General features: G+C 44.2%; 1 pseudogene; it reads left to right on the top strand.

Moving 5' to 3' along the window:
* Positions 1 to 3,535: 3,535 nt before the first annotated feature.
* On the top strand, positions 3,536 to 5,300 carry LOC109466337 (annotated as a pseudogene).
* Positions 5,301 to 20,403: the final 15,103 nt, after the last annotated feature.

Here is a 20,403-nt window from a genome sequence, read left to right as displayed (position 1 = left end):
CATCACATGTCAAGCTACCGAAACATACGAACGCCTTGTATATATTATGTCTTTTTTTATCTTTTACAAGCATCAAACTTACAATCGTTTTTCTTTAGGGCTTGCTGTCGATTATTGTAATCAGTCCAACCATGCAATCATCAATGACCCGATGCGTTCATCCGCCAATAAGGTGGACAGCGACACAGCACAACTATGTGACAACCGACTAAGACGCGGCTGGTACCGATTCGACAGCATCGCCGGGAACGAAATGCCTACTCAGTGCGTGGAACGAAACCATTGTGGAACAACCGTTCCCGTTTGGCTTAATGGAAGACACCCCAACGATGATGGAGACCATGTTAAGATGAACTTTTGTGCTAAAACTGACCCAGACGGTGACGAATGCTGTGGCTGGTCTGCGGATACGTGGGTCAAGAAATGCATTGTGAATGGCGAGGAGTTCTACATCTACTGGTTGGAAAGGCTGCCTGGTTGCTACATGGCGTATTGTGCAGGTAAAGTTCGACCTCTTATTCTAAAATCTTAGCCTTTAACAGTCATAGATACTTAAAGAATACGTGAATAAGTATATGTTTAAACTATATATAATATATAGATATAGACTATGTTTTATGTTTATGGACTAAGTATACAGTTATATCGTTTCTTTCCCTGACCTCTTTCTCCATGGCTTCAATTAAAAGCCACTAGCAGGCTAGAGTATTTGATGAATTGACAAAGGCTGAAAAGCAAACTTACTAACAAACAGAGAAATATCATGGGTAAAATATGTCTACTAACAGTGGCAAAATGAATTCCAAACACGGGAAACTTTTATTTCTTTGCCTAGGTAACAGGGAACGCTGCCCACCGGAAACAAATTCCGTTGCTGGTGATGGTTGGGGTCCCTGTGAAGGCAAGTTCGATTTAATTTCTTATTTGTGGGGTCATGTGGCGCAACGGTAGAGCGTTCGGCTCGAGCTCGGAAGAAGTCCCAAGTTTGAATCCTGTCATGCCACCGACCTTGTGAGAACACCCCATTCCAATTTCAATCATGCCATGACAAACAGGGTCAATTCGATTTCTGCGCGCAACCCTTAGCCTCTACCAGGCTTGGGGAGGTGGATGGAAAGAGTAGAAATCGGCCAAAAAGAGAAATAAGCATGCCAAGGGAGTTTGTCTGTTGAGAGAACATTTCGCACCCCCTTGACATTCTTATCTCTGTATTTGGCCGATTTCTACTCTTTCCAGTCGCCTACGCAACCCTTTCCATACCGGCGCGCAACCATTTCTACACCAGCGCGCAATCCTTTCCATGCCTACGCCCAACCATTTCAATACCGGCGTGCAACCCTTTCCATACGGTATTACCGGCGCGAAAACCTCTCCATACCGGCGCGCAACCATTTCTATACCGGCGTGGAACCCTTTGCATTCCGGCGTGGAAACCTTTCCATATCTGCGCGCAAATTTCCATACCGGCGCGCAAACATTTCTATACCGGCGCGCAACCCTTTCCATACCAGCGCACAACCATTTCCATACCGGCGTGCAAACATTTCCATACCGGCGCGCTATCCTTTCCATACCGGCGCGCAACTCTTTCCATACCGGCGCGCAATCCTTTCCATACCGGCGCGCAATCCTTTCCATACCGGCTAGCAATCCTTTCCATAACAACGCGCAACCCTTTCCATCCCGGCGAGCAATCCTTTACATACCGGCGCGCAATCCTTTACATACCGGCGAGCAATCCTTTACATACCGGCTAGCAATCCTTTCCATACCGGTGCGCAACCCTTTCCATCCCGGCGAGCAATCCTTTACATACCGGCGCGCAATCCTTTCTATACCGGCGAGCAATCCTTTACAGACCGGCGCGCAATCCTTTCCATACCGGCGAGCAATCCTTTACATACCGGCGCGCAATCCTTTACATACCGGCGAGCAATCATTTACATACCGGCTAGCAACCCTTTCCATACCGGCGCGCAACCCTTTCCATCCCGGCGAGCAATCCTTTACATACCGGCGCGCAATCCTTTCCATACCGGCGCGCAACCCTTTCCATACCGGCGCGCAACCATTTCTATACCGGCGCGCAACCCTTTCCATACCAGCGCGCAAACATTTCCATACCGGCGCGCAACCCTTTCCATAACAACGCGCAAACATTTCAATACCGGCGCGCAAACCTTTCCATACCGGCGAGCAATCATTTCCATACCGGCGAGCAATCCTTTACATACCGGCGAGCAATCATTTTCATACCGGCGAGCAACCCTTTACATACCGGCGCGAAACCCTTTCCATACCAGCGCGCAAACATTTCCATACCGGCGCACAATCCTTTCCATACCGGCGCGCAACTTTTTCCATACCGGCGATTAATCATTTCCATACCGGCGCGCAAACATTTCCATACCAGCGCGCAAACATTTCCATACCGGCGCGCAAACATTTCAATACTGGTGCGCAAGCACTTCCATACCGGCGCGCATCCCTTTCCATACTGGCGCGCAAACATTTCCATACCAGCGCGCAAACATTTCCATACCGGCGCGCAAACATTTCCATACTGGCGCGCAACCCTTTCCATACCGGCGCGCAAACATTTCCATACCGGCGCGCAAACATATCCATACTGGTGCGCAAACATTTCCATACTGGCGCGCAAAAATTTCCATACCGGCGCACAACCCTTTCCATACTGGCGCGCAAAAAATTTTATACCGGCGCACAACCCTTTCCATACTGGCGCGCATAAAATTTTATACCGGCGCAGAACCCTTTCCATACTGGCGCGCAAAAAATTCTATACCGGCACGCAACCCTTTCCATACTGGCGCGCAAACATTTCCATACCGGCACGCAACCATTTCTATACCGGCACGCAACCATTTCTACACCGGCGCGCAAGCCTTAAATATCGATCTGTGACACCGGGCGAAATCGCTAGCGATTTTGTTCCTTTAGGGGCGAGATCACTAGTTATTTGGTCCCCGGAATATCGTATAGTCATAGATACTACTCGTGCTCGCACCCGGCTAGGCACCTAGGCTGTGTACGGCTGTACAACTTGTGTCGGGACACAAGCAAGACATCTGTATGAATTAAGATCTAACAAGAGATCGATAACTATTATTAATACCTTTGTCTTGTATGCGTTTGTGTTGTTAAAGATGTGCTGCTGTATATAGTTTGACTTTTATCTTGCTGGTATGTGAACCAACGGATGTGTTTGATACATAAGTCGGAGTACAGTTACACGTGTACGGACATTTTCCTACATAGTCACGATCCTTGACGTCTTTATCGTCACTATCTTCACTGCATTGTGATTGGTCATCCGAAATGACGTCACACACCAACCCCTTATAAGGCGCGCGCGCACTCCATTCTGCCCTTTCATTCGGAGACATCGCCACGCCAGCATCGCCAGTTTTGCCAGAGAAGCAGTCTCATCGGCTAGCAGTAGCTCAGCCACGTGTACGCTGACTGAGTTCGGAGCCCGACCAAGTCGCCTCCAAAAGGTTTTGGGTGTGGCGGTGGTAAAGCTTTCCCGTTTAGGACGGGTTTTACAAGTATTTTGGGCGTCTTTGTGCGCCTTGGTTTCTCCGTTTGATTTTACTGTACAGATGCGGTAATAAGCACCTGAGACCCTGCATTTACATGTGCATGCTTGTTTTCTCATTTGCGGGATTGTGTGGGGTGGTATGGCTTGTTATGTTCTCAACGGGGAGGAAAGCTCAAGTTAGGTTTCCTGAAGCGTCCACGACCTGGAAAGACTGCCTCGCGTGGCGGGACCTTGCTTGGCTTGGGGGACTTAGTTGAGAGTCCAAGTTCTGACGTGTTATATTTATGTCGTTGTCAGATAACATGTCTCAGGAACCAAGCGCTTCGGGAACCTCCACGCCGAGAAGGGGGGACAACAACGCCAACCCGAGCAGGAAGGAGTGGAACACATCAAGCCACCAGACCCGCAGAACAACGTCGCACCACAGGACAACAGGATGCACCGCAGGGACAACAGGATGCGCCGCAGGGACAACGAGATGCACCGCATGCGCCGCAGGGACAACAGGATGCACCGCAGGGACAACACGAGGCGCCGCAGGGACAACAGGCAACGCCACAGGGACAGCGGGCCGCTCGGCAGGAGCAAGCGGGGCACAAGCTCCAGCGGACCCGAAGCCGGGGCCGGCGCTAGAGCAGCCCCAGGCGGCGCGGGCGGTAAGGGTACAGTCCTGGCAGTCGAATTTTCTGCATTTTCGGAATTTGAATGATGGCTTTTGGTTGCTACCATGTATTTGACTTTTATCTCGTGTGTGAGTTTCGTAAAGGTACGTTGCTCGTCTGGGTAGCATTGTTTTGATTTCGTACATCGTCTTAGTGAAGTTAGTCAGTATGTAGAACCTCGGTCGGATTTGTATGCAAATTTTGTAATGCAGGGGGAATGGCGCACGTGCAGACTTGATTGCGCAGGGCGCACATTCCCACCTGGAGGCGCGGGTGTGGTTTCCTAGCGTGGATACCTAATTACTCCCGTGGTGAGCTACGAGTACACCGGGTGTGCGGATGGTTTTATCCATCGGGTAGCTCACGTGTAGGGCGAGGCGCCCTGTAATGTGTTACAAGCGGTAAGGCGTTCAATAGGTGAACGCTGGGGTACCGCGTGGTGAGCGTGAAGGGCACGCGGAGCCGAGATGTACGGGTCGCTGTACGCCTGGGGCGTACGGAGCGGTCGGTATATAAAAGTACATTGGTTCGGAAACGCTTCATGGGAAGTTGCTTACACGTACAGTGTGTGAGCGGGAGCGTTTGAGGTTGCAATTTGCATGTGTATGACACACGTTAATTGGACTTGTGGTGTCGTTTATACAGGTTATGGCAACACCCTTACATGTGGTCCAAGAGCTGAAGAAGCAGTTCGGCGCCATGAAGCAGGGGCGTTCCACGGATATCAGGGAGGAACTGGTGCGATACGCAGGGCGACCAGTGGAGGCCTTCGACCCACAGGGCCCTGGCCCTCGGGGAAGCGCTGGTAGCCCAGGCAAGCAGAGAGAGCCATTTCGGGAGCGGCCTAGTCAAACGGCTGGCTAAGGTTATAGCTCAGTTTGTAAAGATTCACAGGGCAAGATGCCCAAGGTTGGCGCAACTAAGAGTAAAGCCTCTAGAGCCAACACGTACGGCAAGGATGACAGGCCAACTCGAGGCCGGGTGATGAATGCTTTAGGTGCCATAAAGTAGGCCACGTTGGCAGAGATTGTAAGGAAGGCAAGCCTAGCGCATCGGATTAAATTGGTCAGAATTTATATTTGGAAATACTTGGTATACAACAAAGGAATGACAAGCGGCTTGATTATGGCTGTCTATGATGCAGAAAAGCGATGTAGGCGAGCCGGTGAGGCTCGCCGGTGGGAATGTCTCTTCTGAATAAAGTGGTGATGCAGAACTCTTTCTTGTCTTGAAATGTGTTCCTCGCAATCCATATAGTGTTGGATATCTTACTGATGACCACGCATAGCACCCGAATTGCCTATAGTGGTAATCATGTAAGAATGGCGTTGAATAAATGAGTACTTGGTGCCAAGACAATTTTTCTGACCCTCTCTCCCGGCTGGAGGGTCGAACGTCGTTGAGTTAGACAATGAGACCATCACAGCCCCATACAGCAAGTCAGCGGAGGGCGTAGCACAAACGGTTCAGAGTGCTATACAGCAAAGTCGCTAGGGGGTGTAGTACAAGCATCGCATGGGGCTGCACAGCAACTTCGCCAGGGGGCGCAGCATAAGGAGATCGCAGAGTGCCCATACGCCAAAGTCGGCAGGGGGCGCGGCATAAGCAACTCATAAGGGCGAGCAACATAGTAGCCCGGAGGTTTCGGGGCTGGTAAACGTGAAGTCAAGGAAGAAAATTTGTGTAGCCATGCCGATTTGCTGTACATGCGCCTATTAACCGGAGGCATGAGAATCGACACAGGTAACAGGGCAATTGCAAACCGCGGGACAAAGGCAGAGGAAGTAAGGAGAGGAGGCAGGCTATGACGCCGCACAGGCAGTATGTTTTATCATGAGTAGCGTCTTTGGTTGCATTGGGATATTTTTTAGGAATATCTAAATCGCAGCTATACCCGGCGAAACTGGAGTTTCTGGTTATGGAGGCAGACTCAGTCCGCTCGACCTTCAGGCTACCAGAAGGAAGAAGATTTTGTTCGCCGCCCTGCGAGAGGTCGGGTTGAATGAGCAAAGTATGCCCGTTGTGAAGTGGCAAAAATTGACAGGGAAACTGGTCTCCTTTGGTCTAGTCGTGCCGGCGGCGAGACTACATTGTAGGAAGATGTTTCAAGCTATCAGATTGGCAAGCAAAAAGGCACAGGGGTCCGGATTGCGGGTAGCGTAAGAGAAAAAAATACAACACTGGAGATTCGTAGACGAGTGGGAAGGGCACGTCCCTTGGGAGCCTGCCCTTAGAAGACGGAAAAGCATGAGTCGAGAGAGTTGCATTCGGACGTATCAGGGTTTAAATGGCGCGGTTCGGCCGCAACGAAGGAAGGCAGGGTGCAGTTCGGAGATTACTGGACAGGGCAAGAACAGAAAGGTCAAAGAAGCTTAAGCTGAAGCTCTCATGCAGGGCATATGCCCATAGAAGAGCGGGTGCACAGTAAGAGCGTAAGCGCCTGCAGAATGCTGGAAAATGCTGCCAGGCCGCCGTAGTAGACGCCCAAGTGGACAACACGAATGTAATCTCCGCCGGGGACAACCAAGGGGGGAAAGGCCTCCAACTATCAAGGGCGGTGCGCAGACTATGGGAGACGGTGGTCAGTCTAAATGTTGAGTTAAGCCAGTCTTCACGCTGTCGAGAGTCAACGAAGCGGATGCCCCGCGTCCCGCCTTACCAAGGTGTCAGATGTGATGTTGCATAGAAAGGTCTTCTAATGGATCGATGAGGAGTTAGGAGGGGTCTCCGGGTTTGTCACGGACCTCATGGTACGCGTGTCACCGTCCAGCGTGCAGTCAGCAAGGGACGGACGAAATCTATGTTTCCTCCGTCCATACCCAACTCCACACTCTGAAGGGGTCAATGTGTTTGCAAAGGACCTGACGGGTCGAATCTGTTGCGCATTCCCTCCCTTCAGCCTTAGAACGGCCCTAGTAAATTCTGTGATGCAATAGAAGGCGAGGGTGGTGTTGGTGGTACCGGACAGGTTCCCAAAGTGCTACTGGTTGCCAATTGTGGAAAGGGTGCGGGTAGCCTGCGCAGGTTAACCAGTGCTATACTCACCGAGGAGAAGTGGTGGTTGGCAGGTACGGCCAACGGAGCGTGAACTAGTTCCGAGTCTCCTTGCGGAGACCAATAAGATAGAAATGTAAGGGGTAATTCTGGCAACTAACGAGACCAGCAGGCGAATGAGACAGGGGAATACGTAATGTTAACCGGCCTGTTCATCTGGGTTTCGGACCGTGGCAGAAACCCCAAGAGAACCGCCGATAGAAATAAGCTCAACTCCCAAACAAGGGCAGTTCAGTTGACAATTTCTTCCCTACAATAGTCAAGGCGGGGAATTCACTAGCACCCCAGGGTGCTCGGGGTTCAGCGGGGTCCCAAGCTATGGCCCCCGGTAGTAAAACGGGTAGGGTGCGGCTACCCTAAATAATGACTTCGGCTTCAATTTCTGCCAGCGAGGGGGAATGACAAAAGTTCAGGAGGCACCGGCGTTAATGCTTAGGGGCGCAGAGGGATCACGCCGCTATCGATAGCAGGTTGTAGTAACTCCTGGGAGAACAAAAATACTCCGCCTATCAAGCAAAAGTCGGCTTTAAGCGACTTGTTAAAGAACTTCCTTAGGACCCTAACCCCACTTAAGACATTAGACACGGTAGCTCCGGTAGACATTGTCATGTTCGTTATCTGGAAAGACCAGAAAGGGAAGACGAAAGTCCAAGAGGCGGAGCGAGTTGAAACAGCGCTCGACTCCACAACAAGCCAAGCCGGTATTCCTTGGCAAAGTAGTACAGGTTTGCGAAGCCATCCCAGAGAAAAGAACTTCCGGAAAATCGGTTGTTCACAATGGCAGGGATCAAGCCATCTTCAAGGTGGCGTTTTTCTCGGGTGACCGCTTGGCTGACCTCTTGAGGAACAGCAGAGATGTCAAGATTACCGTCAGGCGCACTGGTAATGAACCATGTGTGGGGGAAAACCTTGCGAGATGGAAGGCCCAATGTTTTCGTTTAGAGAAGACAGGTGGCAGCTCCGTGGGCCCAAGAGAGGCAATCGGCTGGTCAATGGCAATCGCCAAACACCTATCCATAGAGTTGGAGGGTGGCTATCTTTTTTGAGCCACCGTGGGCGACGGCTCGGTGTTACCGGAGCAACCCTAGCCTCCACGGCAACAATAAATGACTCGTCCCGTAGACATCTGCAGAAGCTAGGCGTCGGTTAAGGAGAAACATGTCATGGCTGTAGGGAAGGTTGCACGATCGCTCTCCACATGGCGGGAGCATCTGAGTAAGGGGTGATGGATCATGTGGCGTGATGCGCAAAACGGACGGCAACCCACTACATGAAATTGGGTAGGGTAATGAAGCTTGGGGAGGCAACATCGAGACTGGCGGCGGAAGAGGTAAAGCAAGCCGTAAAATGTAGGAAAGAAATAACGTGCTACTGGGAATAAACAAAACCTTTTAGAGTAACCCCCGTCTAAAGAGGACGTCGGCTATGGTAGGCGAAGGGACAAGCGAGCTCGACGAAGGACGATGGTTTCTTTCCTGTATGTTATATCATAGCGGGGTCTCGAGATCGAGCAAGGAATTGAGAAGGAACGGGTGACCTAATAAACGTTCTTTTGTTTGCTACGGTTCTGCCTCTGTCTCTTCTTTCCACTATGGGCTCGATAGGGTTAACGGTAAACAGTCATACATGCAAGAGCCGGAAAAACGGGGAATAGGAGTGGGGGGAGATGAGAGAGGGAATATATCTTCGAAGGAAGTTTTGGGGGATATTGAGAGTGGGGTATACTTTCAGTTGAAAGTATTGGGATGAAGTAAGGGGTTTGCTTTCTAGCGAAAGCTTGGTTTAGTTAGGAAGAAGGGCGCGCCTCCAGGTTTTAGCGTAAAGGGGAACTCCCTACGCTAACTACGGGGACAAACGCAAATGATGGCGCGACGTAGGCACTGCCCCATAACTCATGCAGGATGATCCAATGACTGTGCAGTGTGGATAGTAACCTATCTTCACTGCATTGTGATTGGTCATCCGAAATGACGTCACACACCAACCCCTTATAAGGCGCGCGCGCACTCCATTCTGCCCTTTCATTCGGAGACATCCGCAACCCCGAAGAAGCAAGGTGAGACCGACCCAGCAGTTATGGCAGGAGGGTGAAGCTTTAAGAGGAAAGGCATTTCCCGTCATTTTTTCTGACCCACCCACCCACCCAGATCCAGTGAAACTGCTCATCTGCGGGGACTCGGTTCACACCGCGCGACTTCGGCACTGCCCCATAACTCATGCAGGATGATCCAATGACTGTGCAGTGTGGATAGTAACCTTCTGGTGTATCCTTTCGGGTTGGTGTATCATTTTCATGTTGGTGGTTAAATTGTCGTGCATGCTACTGGAAAGAGTCGCAGTCCTTAGGACAGGACGTTATGCCCCCATTGGGAACATATGTCCCGAAACAGAGGTCAACAACCATATAAACATTTGTTCACAGAATTTATGCGTCCCTGTGTCAGACTTCCCCAAGTCGTGGTCGAGTGATGAAATACACCCTATAGCAAACATGGCGTAATTTCCATGGGCTCAACGCCAGTCCGGTCTTGCACTCCAATCAGCAGAAGATAGACATCTGCTTGGAGATAAACCTCATTCAACACCACCGTCGTACCTTGGCACGCAGCTCTCCGTACATCCCCATGTCTGCGCGGCGGCATGGAAACGGTTTGGCGCCGGCATTGAAAGGGTTTTATTAGCACCAATGTATCGAATTGTCCCAGTCGGCTACGCCACGATACAATCATGATACACAATAAGACAATGGCGATTTCTTTCATTTCTGCTATAGGAAAGTTTCCCTTAATTGAAGACGTAACTCTTGAGGGTCCTCACATATCGGACGGTGATAAGAACGGTCACTTCCACTTTGACTGTGTCGTACGTCTCAAACCTGGATATAACGGTGGGAGGAATGACGCGACCTTCACGTTCACCTGGCTTGTTGACACACACTACGATGGGCAGGATGAAGTGCTCAAGAACAGCACCTGTGATGACCATAGCTGCCACCAAAGGGTCTATAGTGATGAGCTAAGGGGACATTTTAACAAATCAGTAGGTTTTCATTTTTCTACTTGCATTGCGAGAATATTTTACACAGGTTGTTCGATTTATTCATTTTTAATTTCTAAGTGTACTCGACTCCCATTTAATCGGTTGAGTAGGGGAGCTAACACAAAACTAGGAAATTACGGGTTAAATTCATTTCATTCTTGGCTGGACGTTGCGTCGATCGTTGGAAAAGGTACTTACAATTAATGTAAAAATACGACTTTTTTGTCTAAACAAACATAAGATGGCTATATGTACCTGACTTTGGCTGAATAGGGGAAGTTGTAAAAACTAAACTAAAATGCAATTGTAGGAAAGGCCTTCCAATACCGTGTCCTAAACAAAGTGTACTAACAAAAATTGTACGAGACTACATTTTTCTTCACATCTTATGAACCATCCTCATGCATTTTTCATGTATTTTACAGTTGCGATGTGAGGTGCGATCCCAGTGGAAAGACGAACAAATTCAAAGCCCGATCATGCGTTCATTGCACTACTTTATCGGAATTCAGGTGAGCGATTTTATCTAATAGATGGGCGATAAGTATAATAAGACTGGCCATGAAAACATACATTGCCATGGCGACGGTGGTTGCTGTTAGGGCTATTGTTTGCATGGCACTGCCATCATTTCGTGATTTTAAGGAAGACTTGGTATCTATTAAGTCTAGACAGATACAGTCCACTCATACATTCAGTGAACGAGCCCCGGGGTCACAGAAAGTAGGGCCATCCGGGGCAGAGAGGACTTCCCAAGGGTTTCCAGGAATGTGAGCATAGATGTGGGTAAGAGACATGCCTGTGGACATTCCATTCCTTGACAAAATGCCTGTACCATTCCTAGACTTGTTGCAAACAGCACACAATACTGTACCATTTATAGGCTCCTCACTGAGACTTCACCAAAAATGTGCCAAAGTCAATGATGGCACTCACCGCTATCAACAATAAGGTCTTTTTTTAGATAATCAACAGTTGCTCTCGTCCTAAAATACACAAGTCACAAGTTTAAAAAGTCCTTTTCTTAAACGCAGTATTTTCTCATTAACTAAGCAGTTTTTAATTGGAAGGTATGTTTTAGGTATTCTTTTATATCAAAATAGCAGGAGGAATTGAAATCGAATGAGATGAAGGAAAAACACGACGAAGAATATATCATTCATCCTTACAGTATAGGGAGTAAATTTACTTTTTGGATGAACTACTGTAAATCCATTTAAAAATGCGGTTGGAAATTATAGCGGTCGGCGAAAAATGGACAACCTCACGTCACTTAATTATAGCGGTGTGAACATGGCTGATGTGTGTAAAAAAATACATTAAAACGCTGGCCCTTTTTTAAGAAAATAAAAAAAAAACAGTTTACGCCAGCGAAAATCGATTTTTACAAAGAAAAACAAAACAGGCACGCCGATGGTGTCTGGAAGTAAATAATTTACAAAGTACTGTAGCGGCGCGGTGACTTCAAAAAGTTACCCCAGTGCAAAACTGGCAAAGGTTCTCAAATAAATGAATTAAACAGTAGCTATATGAGAACAAAGATGCAACAACAAGTACTTTGAATCTCGAAAGCTTTACTAATCTTATTACAGGTATCCAAAAACTAACAATGATGAGATTTGATACATTTTGGTATGGACTGAAATATAATTAGTCAAACTGAAACTTTGGCAATTTTGCTGTAATTGAATGCACCGAAAATGCATTAATCCACATGGGATGTATAATTGTTTCAGTTGGAAGTGGATGGTGAAGCTGTTGGTTCAGGCCATGAGATACAGCTTCCTGAGGACAACCTTGAGGTCAAAACGGTTATCATATCGTCTACCGTCCCGATCCTTTGTGAAGGCAGCGGCACATGCCAGTTGCCAATAGAGATCGAAACAGAGGGTAGGTAATTATGTTTACCTATATTCAACTTTAACTCTAATCTCTCTTATCATCGTTCTCAATTAGGTACATACCCTTTATGCATATAAGACATAGAAAGAGAGAGAGATGTGGTTTATGCAGCACCTATTTTAAAAATATCCTTGCAAAAGAAGTTCCATTATCTATCGCCATCCTTGTCATTACTCCATATAACTTTGCTCTACATCCACTTCGCATTCGACGATATTTTGTTAAACTTTACGGCGTTATTGATTTCATCTACAAAGTATAATATTATGACATATGTACAGTGTGATAGCATTTGTGGTCTTTAAAATATTGGTAGCATGATAATAATTTGAATGGTAGTAACAAAATCTACTAAAACGTCAGATAACATTAGCCAAACGTAAAGATTTGTTCATGCAATTATTTAGATCCTGATGCATCTGCAGCTCCGGGGGATCCGCCGTTCCCTCCACCGAATCTATGCGAAGTGCTGATTAAGAGGGAACATTGGTCTACAGAGACTAAGAGAGCAGTTACATCGTTCAAGCTGATGGCGGTTCGAGACATGGAAGTGGATGGAGACAAAAGTTTCCTTTTAAAGTTCGATAAGTTTGAATTCATGACAGAACCAAATTTTGGATACTGGATGGACTACCAAATCCCACCATTGACTGTAAGTGCATAAAGTGCTTAACCCTAAACAGTACACCTGGGGTCCGCGCGGACCCCAGCCGGCTTTCGATCATAATGGATACACTGGCGTTCTTATACATTACCTTATTTCCGTTTTTATATGTTTCTATGCACTCATCGTATGTCTACCAAGTTTTCAAAAAATGGTGTAGTAATAGAATTAAATTTTAATAACTTTGGTGTAATTATGACGTCATATGACGTCAGAGCTAATAATAGTCCGCCATATTGGATTTTGACCAATGACGTCATCAAATTAGCATATTCTATGCATATTAAATAATTCAACTTATATTTAATTATGTAAGATGTTATTAATGTTGGAAAAGAAGTGTAATTTAATATAAAACTCAGAAAATTTTTATGTTTAAACCAAAATTACTTCTAATTTAAAAAAAACTGCCTGCTAGAAACCCGTTGCCATGGCAACACAAAAAACATCAACTTACTAGTATTAACCCTAAACAGTACACCTGGGGTCCGCGCGGACCCCAGCACTATATATTCTGTAATATCTTTTTTGTTTCTAAAGATTTTTTTCTGAAATTTTAGGTAATTGTCACCCACAAAGTTGTCTCTCGATACAGTGCAGAAAACTCCGTTTCTACCATTTATAAAAAAAATTATATCTGATTTTCTTTTGGGGTCCGCACGGACCCCAGCCAGCTTTCGATCATAATGGAGACACTGGCGTTCTTATACATTACCTTATTTCCGTTTTTATATGTTTTTATGCATTCATCGTATGTCTACCAAGTTTTCAGAGAATGGTGTAGTAATAGAATTGAATTTTAATAACTTTGATGTAATTATGACGTCATATGACGTCAGAGCTAATAATATAGTCCGCCATATTGGATTTTGACCAATGACGTCATCAAATTAGCATATTCTATGCATATTGAATGTTTAAACTTATATTTATTTATGTAAGATGTTATTAATGTTGGAAAAGAAGTGTAATTTTATATAAAACTCTTAATTTTTATGTTTAAACCAAAATTACTTCTATTTTCAAAAAAACTACCCGTTGCCATGGCAACACAAAAAAACATCAACTTACTAGTTTAAAAATAATATGAACTTTTTTCCAGAGACATTTTAGGAAAGGTCTCCAGATTTGATACTTCTAGCGCAAGCCGTTTAGCCGCTATCTGAGATCAAAGTTGGGCCTCAAAAGCCCCTTCAGTCTGAAATGGGTTTAAAAATCGGGTATTTCTTCTTGTCTTCTTTTCTTCACCAAAAAATAGAAAAAGTTCAAAATGTATGATTTTTGTATGTAATGTGGACACAGAGGTTCCCACATCAGTTTGCAAAACAATTGAGCTGTTAGCATGTTGATAATTTCTAAAAATTAGCAAAAAACTGTTCTGGGGTCCGCGCGGACCCCAGGTGTACAGATTAATCAGTCCGGGAAGGTGTACTGTTGAGGGTTAAACTAATATGAACTTTTTTCCAGAGACATTTTAGGAAAGGTCTCCAAATTTGATACTTCTAGCGCATGCCGTTTAGCCGCTATCTGAGATCAAAGTTGGGCCTCAAAAGCCCCTTCAGTCTGAAATGGGTTTAAAAATCGGGTATTTCTTCTTGTCTTCTTTTCTTCACCAAAAAAATAGAAAAAGTTCAAAATGTATGATTTTTGTATGTAATATGGACACAGAGGTTCCCACATTAGTTTGCAAAACAATTGAGCTGGTAGCATGTTGATAATTTCTAAAAATTAGCAAAAACTGTTCTGGGGTCCGCGCGGACCCCAGGTGTACAGATTAATTAGTCCGGGAAGGTGTACTGTTGAGGGTTAAAGGAGTACTAACCTCCAGAACGAAGTGATGTTTTCCGATACATCATGCTGCAATGAATACATAACTAGCCGACTTTTTACATAATTTCGCTTGTACGATTTGCGCGGCGCATGTTTGTAAATCGATATCAATATCATTTTCCCCCATGCTGAACCACAATCGATACATCCGGGAACTCTGGCTTACGCAATACTCATACACCTCAAGTCAAAAACATTTTTTAGGCGAAAATGGTAGGAGACAAGCACATCAACAAGCTGGTTATTGAGAAATTACTTGCTTTACTTTGCTTGACCTGCGGTTTGAACACTATTATATCAGGATATCTAATGCAGTGAGCGCCAGTTTCATCTTGCGTGTTTTGATTTTCTCAACTTATTCGCATGTAAGTGTTAATTGAAAAGATAATTAGATTACGCCACTTATGGAAAAGATAACTAGATTACGCCGTTTTTTTCATCGTCAATATTTTCGGCATAAATGAGGGGCGATAAGGACATCAAGAAGGTCAATTATTGGTAACATACCAAAGAACACAAAACGGTAGGAATTTTTCTTATCGCCCCCGAAATAAAGTCTTTAACGTAACTTTTTGTTTAAAATATAGACACCAATGGGGTAGCGTGATGTATTCTGGGATAGTTTTGAGGGTATTTGGAGAGGTTATCATGGATTCGATGCGTTTTAAGACTTGCGCGCAAAATGGGCATTTAATTGTATACTGTAAAGTGATATGCATTTTTCACTTCCTAAAATTAATGCCTGTTAGAATATAGCACCCCCTTCTAGAGATTAGTACTCCTTTAACCCTCAACAGTACACCTTCCCGGACTGATTAATCTGTACACCTGGGGTCCGCGCGAACCCCAGAGCAGTTTTTTGCTAATTTTTAGAAATTATCAACATGCTACCAGCTCAATTGTTTTGCAAACTGATGTGGGAACCTTTGTGTCCACATTACAAACAAATATCATACATTTTGAAGTTTTTCTATTTTTTGGTGAAGAAAAGAAGACAAGAAGAAATACCCGATTTTTAAACCCATTTCAGACTGAAGGGGCTTTTGAGGCCCAACTTTGATCTCAGATAGCGGCTAAACGGCTTGCGCTAGAAGTATCAAATTTGTAGACCTTTCCTAAAATGTCTCTGGAAAAAAGTTCATATTAGTTTGATACTAGTAAGTTGATGTTTTTTTGTGTTGCCATGGCAACGGGTTTCTATTTTTCAAAATAGAAGTAATTTTGGTTTAAACATAAAAATTTTCTGAGTTTTATATTAAATTACACTTCTTTTCCAACATTAATAACATCTTACATAATTAAATATAAGTTAAATCATTTAATATGCATAGAATATGCTAATTTGATGACGTCATTGGTCAAAATTCAATATGGCGGACTATATTATTAGCTCTGACGTCATATGACGTCATAATTACACCAAAGTTATTAAAATTTAATTCTATTACTACACCATTCTCTGAAAACTTGGTAGACATAAGATGAGTGCATAAAAACATATAAAAACGGAAATAAGGTAATGTATAAGAACGCCAGTGTATCCATTATGATCGAAAGCCGGCTGGGGTCCGCGCGGACCCCAAAAGAAAATCAGATATAGTTTTTTTTTATAAATGGTAGAAACGGAGTTTTCTGTACTGTATTGAGAGACAACTTTGTGGGTGACAATTACCTAAAATTTCAGAAAAAAATCTTTAGAAACAAAAAAGATACTACAGAATATATAGTGCTGGGGTCCGCGCGGACCCCAGGTGTACTGTTTAGGGTTAAAGCCTGATTGACCTCATATTGGTTACACCTGTTTCTACTAGCTGAAAATATCTCATGCGTTTAATCTTTTAAATTTACATTTCAGTCATGTATAGACTGAAATGTATTGCTTTTACTCTTGTTCCTTTTTCTGTTATTTCATTAAATGGATTCAACGTTTTCATTTTTGGGACAAATGGTCTAGAATTTGGTATGGAGGTTCAGTGGGCAGGTATTTTTTAATTGTATTAATAAACCCCTTTAATTTTGAAATGTTGAATTTAAGGCTGATTTATATAGTAGTGCATATTATAGTAGTGTGGATTTGGTTATTTTGATATGCCAATTTTGGTAAGGAGACCAAGATTCATTTGGTAATTTACAGGTGTGACTCTTCTTGCTAATTAGCTTTTAAAATAATAGTATTATCTGACTCATAACACCTGCACCTGGTGCCACATAGGCCGCGATTCCCACTAGGATAAGGTTATCTTGATCAAGCCGAGTGGATTAGCTTCGATATTGTTCGAAGCTGGATCAAACAAAGCAATTCTGCTCGATCAGGACAATTTTATCCTAGTAGGGAAAGGGTCTATGATGCTTTTACCGTACCGTATCATGTCGTATCGTGATCTGGCTTGGTCCCGTGCTTGTGTTCCCTCTCAAGCCGGTCCAATCTGGATAAGCTCAAGTTTTACAAAAGCCACTGTGACCCTCATTAATGGTTAGGGATTAAACATAACGACTCTTTATTGTCTTTATCTATTGGTGTACTGGAAGTAGTGAGTGCATTGAGCTAAACTGAAACGGCAATATGAAAAGGCAAGCGTAAATTGGTTGAGAAATCTCCACATGTACTGTCCATGTGTTGACCACGTGAACACGGTAGTATGATGTCACCAAGTCTAATAACCAAGCCGGTTTGATCCGGAGAGCATTCCCACACAGAAGACTTGCCGACTGGATCCAGCCGCTGCTCGACCGGTATTCGATCCACCTCCGGGATCAAGTTTCTGTGTAGGAACGCTCACCGAGCATGTTCTCTGCGATTGTTGGGGTGCTCTGAAAAAGTTTTGCACTGTAATTGTTATGTGTTTAAATCACTGCAATCATATGCGTACATGGGAACACATGTAAGTCCATTATAGTCTTCTTAAAAAGTTTTAAAGGGGTGATTAGATAAAGACTTCGTTTTCTAAAATTTTTTTTTCTAAATTCAATCTAAGACACGTGTGATATACAAAAATCTACAAATGGAAGACTAAACTGGGGAAGGGGCAATCTTTTGTGGTGGGGTTAAATTGCGATGAATTTTTTCAGCCTTTGGTGACTTGGCAATAAATCACTTATTAATGGACGGAAGTTATTTTTGGAATGTTTTACATTTTGCACATGTTTTACATTAAAACAAACCTTTTTATAAGAAGAAAGATGGGCTAAAATATGCTTCATTTGCTTCCTATAAAATTTTAGCCTTTCTAGTTTTTATTTCCTTTCCGCCATACTCTCCTCTGGTTTGGTAGTGGATTTGTGCTTAATGCTGATTATGTAGAAAGTTCCATTGATGTAAATGGGCAAACAATTGTTGGACAGGATTTAATAATTATAAAAAAAGCTGGTGCCAGTTTAAAGTATACACAATAGAAAAGAAAGTATGAAAAGCTCTACAACGTCAAAAGGGACCACGTTCGATCATATGCTTTTTAGTGGTTTAAAATACCGTATTGTGTAGAGCGTCCTTATCATATGTTACTGTTGTCTTTAGATTCGAACGATAGACAAGAGTACAGGATTTTGTGTAGCCTCTGGCGATCCCCACTATCAAGGATTCGACCGAAAAAGGTAAGTAAAAAGTGAGGTTGTCTTGCATTGAATAGAATGCCAGCTGCTCATATTGCACCAGGAGACTTACTACGCCTAGTTTTTGCACATGTTTGCTAATTGTAAGCATTATCTAAAGCTATCATTTGTACCTGCTGGCAGTGACCTCCCTACGATAGTTCTAGGAATTATCAAGGCAAAGTGAAACAGAAATATGGAAACAGATATAGAAAATACAACACTAACCTGGATATGATACCCTTGTCATTGCTATTGTTCTTGTGTCCACCCAGCACCTACCACCGGTATGATGTCGGTACCTACATTATGACCACCATGACGGAAAGGGAATTTGAAGTAAGGGCTCGTGTCACAATAATCATTTTAAAATGACCTCTGGAATATTAGTATATTTGTTCTAAACGGGGTTTATTGGTTTTTCTTCCTTCACTCCTTAAATTCCCCTGAAGCAAATAAAAATAAATAAAAATAGCATAACATGGACTAAAGGCACAAAAATGACGTTTTGCGCAGCCGCCAGGATACAAAATATCGCCTTTTGTCTCCAAGAAACTACAAATAAATACATCATATATCTTTACAAACCCTCAGACCTTATGCTGATCAAACATACCCAAAAACAGACATTACATACACACGAAAAACACCTCTATTTTCAAGTATGTTGAAAAAAAGCAAAATTCCTGTCTTATTTCTAATGTAGAAAATGTTTTCTTGAAAAAAAGTATCCATTTCAGAACCACAATTTCATATTTTCGATAGAATGGCATTAAAAGAGTCTTAGCTATGTGAGATCATTCATACATGCCAATTTTTGTTTATATATTGAATTTCATTGTCGTTGTCGTTTTTTTTTAGGTACAGACACGGCTCTGGCCCTGCGGTAACGGACAAGTAACTTGCAATTGTGGAGTAGCCGTGCGAGAAGACAATGACATTATCATAATCGACCTTTGCCATGGCAACCATGGCCATACGCTGGATTATATCAGCTTGAAAGACCCACCAGAAGACATAGCGGATGGGACACAGGTAACGATGACCGACGGATCCAGTGCGACGGACTATGTTGTAAGTATTTCGTCAATATATTGCTATGTTGAGTTAACATTATATTGATATCAGGTTGAGTTGACCCCAAAGGTCATGACCCTACTAGAGGTCGTGCGGTGACACCTGTTGCATTCCAAAACATGTCATTTCAAATCGTGTTTTGGAATGGACCACGGTTTTGGAATGCAACAGGCATTCCACACGCAGCTGGTCCACGCATCATGGTGCAGCTGGACTTCGATTTAGGCCGTGTTTATGTGAAGTCACCCAAACCGCGATTCGTGCCATACACTCCTTTAAAAAACGTGCCCGATCACGATTCTCCGAAACTACATTCATTGTTCTTTGATGAAAACACACTAGGTAGCGTGTCATTATTGTCAGAGGTCAACGACCTGCTTGCTGATGCCCCCCTCCCAGCGTATCTCGGCCGAATGCCGACGTGGTCCCGCCAGAGGCGGTGAAGCTCGCCCTAGAACGGACACAATATTGGACCATTACTACTCTTAAGTTGCTGACCCGTAAAATTTGGTATTTCATATAAATAAAGAATAATCACCCCGTAATCCATGACCAGGCGAAGTCACATTGAAATCACATTGCGTTCAGACGCAAATCGCGATGCGGGGAAACCGATTCGAAACCACCTTGGTTTGGTAGTGGATTTGGTGGCTTGGGATCGAGGCGCTTTCAATGTGATTTGGAGCGTTCAGATGGAGCCACTTGAAACCGGCTTCGGGGTAAACCACATGTAAAGCGCCTTGGATGACTTCACATAACCACAGCCTGAGAATGTTTCAAAACGTGACCAATCACGCTGTTAATCACGAATGATTGACAGGAGTGGTGATTAATGAATGAAGACCTTTATTGTACATTTGTGTTCTACAGAACTAAGTACAGGTCACATGAGTACAGAACATGAACATAAACATATACATTACAAATATATGAAGTTTAACATATAAGAGTGTAAATGAATGTCTAATTTCTATTCTTTTCGGCTTCATCTCGCTTAGTAGTGATTGTATGGATATATGCGGCCG

The sequence above is a fragment of the Branchiostoma belcheri genome, unplaced genomic scaffold, assembly GCF_001625305.1.
Source record: "Branchiostoma belcheri isolate BF01 breed outbred unplaced genomic scaffold, Haploidv18h27 scaffold163, whole genome shotgun sequence".
In the NCBI taxonomy this organism is placed as follows: domain Eukaryota; kingdom Metazoa; phylum Chordata; class Leptocardii; order Amphioxiformes; family Branchiostomatidae; genus Branchiostoma; species Branchiostoma belcheri.
Note: the sequence above shows the minus strand (reverse complement) of the source record. Positions and strands in the feature narration are given on the sequence as shown.